Here is an 11,500-nt window from a genome sequence, read left to right on the forward strand (position 1 = left end):
TTTCGGTTATTTCTGTCATGTTTTGCGTCGTCCTGATAATTATTGAGAGGGGTTGTTCGCAAGAATTAAAGCAAGGGAGAACTTGGACCCGTTTGGTGGGCCCACATTGAGCATTGGTTTAAATTTGGATTAACAGGAGGCCTGCATATTGTTTTAATGAAAAATGAGTACTGAGCCTACTTCGATCCAATGCATGAAGATGCCCGTCAAGGGAGCAGTCAAGATCTCAGGGAGGTTATTTTAAACAACCAATTTTTATTGTGACCATCAAGTTGAATTATTCGGATAATCCTCGGAAATGATTTTTGAAACATGACTTTATAAATTAATGGTTTGGATCACCCAATGGAAATAATTTGGTGGGCGCATCCCTAATATTGTGACCAAACAATTGGATGGTTCGGATCATCTTTCGGAAATGGTTCAGAGCGGGGTCCACGCCCAAATTGTGTTGCGACCCATTAAATGAACGGCTCAGATCAGTCCACTAAAATGATGGTTCGGATTGTTCTATAGAAAATGTTTGGTGGGCAAGGTCGATTTTATGTCACAAGTCATTAATTGGACGGATTGGATTATCCAATAAGAGAAGTATAGGGCCAGCATTGAGAGAACCCATAATCATTCGAATTTCCAACTACATACAAAAGATCATGCGTAGGTCCCGTTTGGAGTTTAAAAATTATAAAAGAGCTTTTAACTTTCTATACTTAGATGAATTAAGTTGGGAAGGGATTTCGAGATTGCTATTCAAAAAAATTCACGTGGAGAGGAATTTTGGGACAACTTTGAATGAGGTTGGCAACTTCCTTGTATTCTCAATGATAAAAAAAGAAAGCTGCTATGAAGAGGTGACGATGCTAAAAAAAAAAAAAAAAAAGGAAGGAGATCAATCTCTGGAGAGGAGCTCCTTCTCCCTCAATCTCTCTCTGGGCAGGAGCTTGGTGAAAAAAAGAAGAAAAACCTCCATTGCTCTCGGCCCTCCCCCCCTCAGAGAACTCTGTTTTTTCGGGCTCTCACCCACGACCCTCGGTTTTCATCTCACTCTTCCCCACACCTCTGCTTTCCTCTCATTCCTCCTCCATCATCTCTACATCTTCCTCAGCTTCCCATCCCTCTACACCTGTTCCAAAACTAGAGCTCTGTTATTACAAAGAAAAAAAAGAGAAAAAGAAAAAAAGAACAGAGTGTCGTTTCTGTCGTTCTGCCTCTTCCCCATTCTCCATCTCACGGCCTTTATCTCCCATTGTTTCTGCCCTTCAACCTCCATCTCCCCACTCTCTCAGTAGTCCTTTGGTTCTTCATTTTCTTTGAAATATCCCCACGAAGCCCGAGTATTTTTTTTTACGAAAAAAAGCAGAGTGTCTAATGGCCTCTCTCTCCCTCTCGGTGATCTCTTATCTACCTCTCACTCGGCCATCTCCCTCACCCACTCTCAACCTCTCTATCCCTCTCTTCCTCTGTTTTTCCATCTCTCTGGAATCCCCCACACAGCTCATGCTTCATTGTAAGGAAAACAGAGCATCGGTTTCTTTGGTTTCAGTTTAAAAGAAAAAAATAATAAACCAAAAAAACAGAGTGCTGTGTCTCTCTCTCTCTCTCTCTCTCAATCTCTCTATTCTTTTTCACTCTCCTCTCATCAACCTCTTACTCCCACCCTCTTTACTATTCTGTCATTTTCCATCTCTCTCTCATTCTCTTTCCTCATCTATTTCTCACACTCTCTCGACCTCTCTCCCTCGGCTTCTCTCCCACTCCCTCTGTCTCTCATTCGGGCTCTCTCTGCCTCACTCATCTTTATCCCTCTCTCTCTATCTCTATCTCTCTCCCTCTCCCCATCCACAGTGAAGATAACAAAGAAAAAAATAAAGAAATAAAGCAAAGAAATAAAGAGAAAGAAAGGAGGTCGGACTGCACGTCGGTGGAATTTTCGAATTTTCCGGCTCTTGGATTAGGCGAGGATCTCGACTACAGGTAGGTACACGATTCTCAGATTTTTCCAGGATTGTTTGGTATTTTTTATGTATTTTGCATGATTTTTAAGCATTTAATTGAATTTAATTGAATATTATATGTGTGAGCTTAAAATCATGATCTGCATGAGTGTTTCAATTCTGTTTCGTCCCGAAATTTAATACAATGATCTACTTAAATAGACTAAAATAACTATCGGATCGGATCGGACATTGGATCAAAGGTTTTTTAGAATTTAAGTGAAGAGTGGAATTTTATTTAAAATAATGGCTGATAAATTTCGAAATTCGAAAAAATAGCCATCTCAGGATGATCTATTTTTTGGAATTAAAAATTTTTCTTGTGTTCATCATATCAGAACAAGATTAAAGGATATTTTCCGGAATCGTAATTTTCTCGAAAATCGTGTTTTAAAAATAGAAAACTCTTCAAAAATATCTTTTTGACGAAGAAAAATAAATTATATACTAAAAGAATACTAAAATTAATGAGATTTCCTGCAAAAATAATATGAGAATGATACATTCTACCATGAATTTTTGAGAATTTTTGGATTTTGTTTGGTATATTATTTTATGCTTTCTTCGAAATTATTAGATTTTGGGAGAATTTTTACTGACATCAGACCATAGATAAAATTCTCACACTTTTTACAGTAGTCTTATATTCCATATATCTTGTTGGTGTAAAATTGTCAAATGATTTGGATCTTGTTTCTTATTGGATGTAGTGTTAATTCATAATCTGGTCTGAAAATTGCAAAATCCGAAATTGATAGTAAATAGTTTCTAAAATTCATGAAAATCTCACAGCATGCTATTTTTACTTATATCTTACTACTGTAGAAGTTTCAATGAATTTAGATATCTATTTCTAGTAGTTTCTGTGTTATTTTTACAATCTGGTCAATTAATTGTTATATCAAAATTAAATATGAGCTTAATGTAAAAATCTGCAAAAATCTTTCAAAAAGCTACACCCCATCATGTCTTGTTGCTGCTGAAGTTTCAATTCATTTTGAATTCGTTTGTAACAATTTCACTTGTAAAATCACTCTTGTGGTTTAAAATTGATAAAATCCATTAAAAAACTGAAATTAATTAAAAATCATTATAAAGCTTCTAAAGAACCTTAAAATTCTGTCACTCGTTCACTCCTCAATCAATTGAAACAGAAATTTTAGGATCTTTAGATTTCCTTGGAAAAATGGCCAGTGCATCCATAATCGTATCTCTATTGCCCTCGATCTTTGACAATTTGAATATTTAAGCTATAGCATGTTGTTGGCTCCGAGGTTACTGTCCACGGAAATCCAGAGATATGCCAGGCAATAAGATGTTATAACCTAAGTATTAAATTGCACATGAAAAGAGTGCACGATTCCCTTCCTTGGATGCCATTCGAGGCCGAAATTGGTGAACCCTAGAACCATTGGTATTCCTTAAATGTCCAGAAACCGAAAATCCTTGAAATCTGAAATTAATTACCCTCAAGAACTTGAGTCGATGTGTCTCGTGTCTTTCGGAACCATTGGATTATGGTTTCCGTCGTAAGAACCATTAGAGCCCAATTTAGGAACACTAGTGTCAGGTCGTGTCCTAGGTTTTAGGGAGTCTTAGGTTTTAGGGAGTCCTAGAGTTAGGAGTCCAGCCTCATCACGTACGTTTGCTATGGATAGCAACCGTGCCATAGGTCTAGTTACACTAGTCACCCAATCTTTCCCTAGGACAAGCCTAGTGAATTAGGATGTAGGCTAACCTGCATTAGTCTAAGGAACAACTTGCATTTAGATAAGAATCATATAGAATCTTAGATGAAATCCTAGGATAATAAAATCCTCAGCTTGAATTAAATAACTCATCTTAAAACTGTTGAAACAGTCAAATCAGTCTAGGTCGGTGTCTTAGTTGAGTTAGGCTTAAGTAGCTTAGCTTAGGTGCACCGAACTACGTCGACTCTGATCCCAGTGAGGCTTGGGTACGTAGGCAGCTTGGATGTCTGATGGCATACCAACCGCGAGTCGGCTCCACAACAAATTGTGAGATTTTGTATATTAATTTTCTTGTAAATGCTTAATTAAATCACTTAGGATTTTTTCATGAAATTAGAATTTTAGGAGAACTTTCACTTAGATTGAATTCAAACAAATTAAGAAATCAAGATACACATTTAGGATCTACATTGAAATTAGATCATAGGATGCATGTCATATAGTTAGCACACTAACATAGAGTTAAATAAGCCATTTAAAAGAAATTCAAAAGAGTTAACTTTTGGAATTGAAGACCGATTATCGGGCAGGAATGGTGCATGTGGTGGATAACTCCCTATACCTTCCATTCTTGTAACCAGGTAACGAGTCTAGATTTCTGGTTAATTATGGGTCCTAGATCCCACATCTAGGTGGCGACTCTGTCACTCTCTTTTGTGTGGAATTCGGATTGCCTTAGTGATCCCAAGTTCACATAAAAGATGAATTAAAATCAATAATAAAAATGCACACGCCAATCGCGTGGGTACGAGAGACCAAGAGAGAGTGTGGCGGCTCGCGCCCCACCCCTCTCGCGGGATCGGGTCCCACACATACAAGAATCAGAGGATCTCAAGACGCTAACTATGGAGGAGCTTGTAGGATCTCTTATCACTCATGAGATGCTCCTCACTAGCCGACAAGAGGAGAAGAAGCCAAAAGAGAAAGAAAAAGAGAGTAGATCCTTAGCACTCAAGGTGAAAGCGGACTCATCATCCTCAAGTGAGGCGGATAGTGATGAAGAAGAAGCTTTGAGAAAATTCAAAAGCTTATGGAGAAAGAAGCACAAAAAGGACAAAAAGAAGAAGAAAGAAGAAAGTGAAGTAGAAGGAGGAATAAGATCCTATAATTGTAAGAAGACGGGACACAAAAGACCGGAGTGCCCTCTTCTCAACTTATCTTCCTCAAAGTACAAGGGAAAGAAGAAGGATTGGAAGAAGAACAAAGGTCTTGTAGCTGCTTGGGATGCTTCTAGCACTTCGGAAAAAAGCTCAAGTGAAGGGGAAGCTAATAAGGATGATCTTTGCTTCATGGCACTCACACATGAAGATGAGGTAAATTCTAACCCCCTCTTGTAATTCATTAAGTAGTGATAGTGGAAACATATCATATGATGAATTGTGCATTACCTTGCATTCTCAAATTTCAAAAAATAAAGTTCTTAAAAAATCTATTTCAAACTTAGAAAATGAACTCGATGTTTTGAAAAATGAATCTTCTTCTTCCAAATCTAAAGCTAAAATAAAAATTGAAAATTTTAAACTTGAGATAGAAACCCTTACGGGTAGCTTGGATGAGAAATCTTGCCAAATTGCTAAACTCCAAAATGTGGCAAGCTCTTCCAAAACTAATGAAGATGAGTCTAATAAGTTTTTAAATCAAATAACACATCTTCGTAATGAAAATGAAAGGTTAAGATTATGTCTCCATGGATTCTTAAATGGTGATAAAATTATTGACATAATCTTGAAAAAGGCTAGTCTTAGACCTAATCATGTATTTTATTATAGGACTAGTCTATCTAACCCTCATGTTAGATGCCATTATTGTGGAATCAATTGTCACTACCAATTCCAATGTGCATCTAAGATTAGGGATTGTGGTGGAACCAAGAAAGCTGGGGTTCCTAAAGCCCCCATATGATTCTCTTCATATGTGTTTAGATTAGGGGCTTGCAATTAATAATTTGTATATCTTTATCTTTGAATTTTAAAATCCCCTCTTGTATTGAATTTGTTTTTCCAATAGGGGTAGTTCTATGTTTGTCTTTTTCCTTGAAAAAGGGGGAGCTTAAAATTGTAAATTTCATCCATTTGATTTTCTTTTACCCCATCTTTTTTATTGATGCCAAAGGGGGAGGAAAATCTAGTGTAAGAAAATATATGTATGCTTTTATTGGAAAATCTCTTGTGCTTGTCATCATCAAAAAGGGGGAGATTGTAAGCCCAATGGTTCCCACCTTGGCATTCCCATCTTTTTTTGATGATTCCAATCCACAAGTGATTTTATATCACTAATGTGTTTTTATGTCTAAGTTGTAGATCATGATTGTATTAAGACAAGATTGCTAGGATTAAGGCCAAGAAGCTCTCATTGGACTACATTAGGAAGGCCAAAGACATCGGAGATCCAAGACGCATGAAGACTTGAAGCATCGCAATTGAAGATCGAAGTCGTTTTACAATGTAAAGATCCAATCCTAGTTTAGATGTTTAGAGGCATAAATAAGTATCTCACACACCCTAAAATGTTTAAGAGATTGTCATTGTGGTGTTCCAACACTTTGGAACCCTCATAACAATCCTAACTTGGTGTAGAGTTGGAAGCCCAAATGAATAAAGAAACAAGAATTGAAAATCTACTGGAAATAGGCTTCTCGGAACTCCGAGAGAATTCTAGGAGCCCCGAGAAATTCCTCGGAGCTCCGCGATTTGGTCCAGTAACATTTTTCAATCTTCTGTTTCAATTCCCAGAGTTCCGAGAAATTCTCGGAAAGGAAATATGTGTATGCTTTTATTGGAAAATCTCTTGTGCTTGTCATCATCAAAAAGGGGGAGATTGTAAGCCTAATGGTTCCCACCTTGGCATTCCCATCTTCTTTTGATGATTCCAATACACAAGTGATTTTATATCACTAATGTGTTTGTATGTCTAAGTTGTAGATCATGATTGTATTAAGACAAGATTGCTTGGATTAAGGCTAAGAAGCTCTCATTGGACCACATTAGGAAGGCCAAAGACATCGGAGATCCAAGACGCATGAAGACTTGAAGCATAGCAATTGAAGATCGAAGTCGTTTTAGAATATAAAGATCCAATCCTAGTTTAGATGTTTAGAGGCATAAATAAGTATTTCACAGAGCCTAAAATGTTTAAGAGATTGTTTAGAGGCATAAATAAGGATTGGATTGTTTAGAATGAAGCATCGCAATCTTCTTTAGATGTTTAGAGGCATAAATAAGTATCTCACACATTTTCAATCTTCTGTTTTAATTCCCGGAACTCCGAGAGAAATTCTCGGAACTCCGAGAACACCCGTTGGGGATTTTGCCAGATTTACCACTATGCCCCTCAAACGGTCATATTTGGGTTTTCTATATATATGGGTATTATAAACTTCCCAACTATCAATCCTAACACTCCAAAAAAACCTATTGGAATATCCTAAGAGTGTATTAAGCTTGTTTATGCTTCTCATCCTCTAGAATTAGGATTTGGATCATAGGCTCAAATTTGTACATCTTCTTCAACCTTGTAAACCCTTGTGAGGGATTTTTTGTTCTTTCTTTCTTGTTCAAACGATTGTATTTGGGCGAGTGTTCGGGGAAGCGGAGCCCTCTTTCCGTGGTGGGGATTGCCACCAAGGTTAAAGGCAATTGGAATTGTAATTGTCACCGATCTTCGCCGAAGTTAAGAAGATCAACATAGTGAAGCCATCAACGGGTTTGGTTGGTAGAGTGGAGTAGGCCTCGCGTTTTGAGGACCGAACCACTTTAAATCTCGGGTATACTCTCTCTTATCTCTTACTTTATATTTGCATTGCACTTAGGATTTAACTTGTATGCTTAATTTCTTTTTGATCTCTTAAATCTTCAAAATTGGGTTAGAGTTTTCAAAAGCTTAAAACTTGTTAGGAACCTAATTTTACCTCCTCATAAGTTGCCATTAGAATAGTACTCGGGCCTACCGTTGGAATTTCACATAAAGATGGTATAAAAGAGCTTTTAGCCAAGTATTGAGATGATAATTAGAGGGCTTAGATTTAGTCGGTTAAAGATAAAGATTGAAAAAAAAAAGTTTCTTACATTAAAAACTTTATAAAACATTCATCTTTTAGACATAGGAAACCTAGAGATAGAATTAAGGAACTTTTAGCGACTTTTGAGATGAGGATGAAATGATATTAAATCTTAGATTTAGTGGATGAATGATGGAGAATGAAAAAATAGAAAGTTTCTTATTTTAGAAATTTTATAAAACATCAATATTTTAGACTTAGTAAACCGTAGAGATGGTGTTAAGGAGCTTTTAGCTATGTTTTAAGATGAGGATGAGAGGGTATTGAATCTTAGATTTAGTTAATGAAGGATGGAGATTGAAAATTTTGAAAGTCTCTGATTTTAAAAACTTTATAAAAACATCCATCTTTTAGACATAAGAGACCCTAGAGATGGTGTCAAGGAGCTTTTAGCCATATTTTGGGATGAGGATAAGATGATATTGAATCGTAGATTTAGTTGATGAATGTTGGAGATTGAAAAAATAGAAAGTTTCTTATTATAGAAACTTTATAAAAAAATCCAACTTTTAGATATAGGAAACCCTAGAGATGGTGTGAAGGAGCTTTTAACCAAGTTTTGGGATGAGGAAGAGTTGGTATTGAATCTTAGATTTAGTTGACGAAGGATGGAGATTGAAAAATATAAAGTTTCTTATTTTAGAAACTTTCTAAATGATCTATCTTATAGACCTAGAAAACCCTATATATATTGTCAAGGTGCTTTTAGCTAAGTTTTGAGACGAGGATTAGATGGTTTTGAATCATAGATTTAGTTGATCAAGGATGGCGATTGAGAAAATAGAATGTTTCTTATTTTAGAAACTTTATAAAACAACACTCTTTTAGACATAGGAAATCCCATATGAACTAAATCTTAGAGATGGTGTCAAGGAGTTTTAGCTATGTTTTGAGATGAGGATGAGATGATATTGAATCTATGATTTAGTTGATGAAGGATGGAGATTGAACTAATAGAAAATTTTTTATTTCAGAAACTTATAAAACATCCATCATTTAGACATATGAAACCCTAGAGATGGTGTCAAGGTGCTCTTAACCAAGTTTTGGGATGAGGATGAGATGGTACTCAATTGTAGATTTAGTTGGTGAAGGATGGACATTGAAAAATAGAAAGTTTCTTATCTTAGAAACTTTACAAACATCCATCTTTTAGACAAAGAAAACCGTGGAGAAGGAGTGAAAGTGCTTTTAGCTAAGTTTTGAGATAAGGATGAGATGATATTAAATCTTTGATTCAGTTGATGAAGGATAGAGATTGAAAAAATAGAAAGTTTCTTATTTTAGAAGCTTATAAAACATACATCTTTTAGAAAAAATATAGATGGTGTCAAGGAGATTTTAGCTAAGTTTTGGGATGAGAATGAGAGAGTATTGAATCTCAGATTTAGTTGATGACGGATAGAGATTGAAAATTTGAAAGTTTGTTGTTTTAGTTGATTAAATATAAGGATTGAAAAAATAGAAAGTTACTTATTTTAGAAACTTTATAAAAATTCATCTTTTAGACATAGGAAATCCTAGAGATGGTGACAAGGAGCTTTTACCCAAGTTTTGAGATTAGGATGAAATGGTATTCAATCTTAGATTTATTTGATAAAGGATGATGATGGAAAAATAGAAAGTTTCTTATTTTAGAAACTTTATAAAACATCCATCTTTTAGACATAGGAAACCCTATAGATGGGGTCAAGGAGCTTTTAGCTCAGTTTTGAGATGAGGATGAGATGGTATTGAATATTAGATTTAGTTGATAAATTATTAAGATTGAAAAAATAGAAAGTTTCTTAATTTAGAAACTTCATAAAATATCCATCTTTTAGACATAAAAAACCCTAGAGATGGAGTCAAGCTGCTTTTAGCGAAGTTTTGGGATGAGGATGAGATGGTATTGAATCGTTGATTTAGTTGGTGAAGGAAGGAGATTAAAAATAGAAAGTTTATTTTTTTAGAAACTTTATAAAACATCCATCTTTTAGACATATGAAACCCTAAAGATGATGTCAAGTGGCTTTTAGCTAAGTTTTGGAATGAGGATGAGATGGTATTTAATCGTAGATTTAGTTGGTGAAGGATGGATATTGAAAAATAGAAGGTTTCATATTTTAAAAACTTTAGAAAACATCCATCTTTTAGACATAGGAAACCTTAGAGATGATGAGAAGGAGGTTTTTGCTATCTTTTAAGATGTGAATGTGATGATATTGAATCTTAGATTTAGTTGATTAAGGAGTGAGATTGAAAAAAAAAGTTTCTTCTTTTAAAAACTATATAAGACATCAATCTTTTAGACATATGAAACTCTACAGATGGTGTGAGGGAGCTTTTAGCTAAGTTTTGGGATGATGATGAGTTGGTATTGAATCTTATATTTAGTTGACAAATGATGAAGATAGAAAAAATAGAAAGTTTCTTAATTTAGAAACTTTATAAATCTTCCATCTTTTAAAGATAGGAGACCCTCAACACGGTGTGAAGGAGCTTTTAACTGTGTTTTGGGATAACGATGAGATGATACTGAATCTTAGATTTAGTTGATGAAAGATGAGAATTGAAAAAATAGAAGCTTTTAGACATATGAAACCCTAGAGATGATGTCAACGTGCTTTTAGCCAAGTTTTGGGATAAGAATGAGAAGATACTGAATCGTAGATTTAGTTGATTAAGTTTCGATATTGAAAAAATAGAAAGTTTCTTATTTTAGAAAATTTATAAAAAGCCATCTTTTAGACATAGGAAACCCTAGTGGTAATGAATCTTAGATTTAGTTGACGATGGATGGTGATTTAAAAAATAGAAAGTTTCTTATTTTAGAAACTTTATAAAACAACAATCTTTTAGATATAGGAAACCCCATCTCAAATAAATCTTAGAGATGTTGTCAAGGAGCTGTTAGCTATGTTTTGAGATGTGGATGAGATGATATTGAATCTTTGATTTAGTTGATGAAGGATGGAGATTGAAATAATAGAAAGTTTCTTATTTTATAAACTTATAAAACATCCATCTTTTAGACATAGGAAACCCTAGAGATGGTGTCAAGGTGCTTTTACCCAAGTTTTAGGATGATGATGAGATGATAGTGAATCGTTGATTTAGTTGATGAAGGATGAAGATTGAAAAAATAGAAAGTTTTTTATTTTAGAACCTTATAAAATTACCGTCTTTTAGACATATGTGACCCTAGAGACGGTGTCAAGGGGATTTTAGCCAAGTTTTGGGATGAGAATGGGAGAGTATTGAATCTCAGATTTAGTTGATGACGGATGGATATTGAAAAATAAAAAGTTTCTTATTTTAGAAACTTTATAAAACATCCATCATTTAGACATAGGAAACCCTTGAGATAATGTCAGTGAGCTTTTATCCAAGTTTTGGGATAAGAATGAGAGGGTACTGAATAATAAATTTAGTTGATTAAGTATCGAGAATAAAAAAATAGAAAGTTTCTTATTTTAGAAATTTTTAAAAATCCATCTTTTAGACATAGAAAATCCTATAGATGGTGACAAGATGCTTTAACCCAAGTTTTGAGATGAGGGTGAGATGGCATTGAATCTTAGATTTAGTTGATAAAGTTTAGAGATGGAAAAAATAGAAAGTTTCTTATTTTAGAAACTTTCTAAGACATTCATCTTTTAGACATAGAGATGGGGCAAGGAGCTTTTAGCCAAGTTTTGGGGTGAGGAAGAGATGGT

The sequence above is a fragment of the Tasmannia lanceolata genome, unplaced genomic scaffold (genome assembly GCF_043159265.1).
Source record: "Tasmannia lanceolata isolate RefF3 unplaced genomic scaffold, GAP_Taslan_0.1 ptg000008l, whole genome shotgun sequence".
Taxonomy (NCBI): domain Eukaryota; kingdom Viridiplantae; phylum Streptophyta; class Magnoliopsida; order Canellales; family Winteraceae; genus Tasmannia; species Tasmannia lanceolata.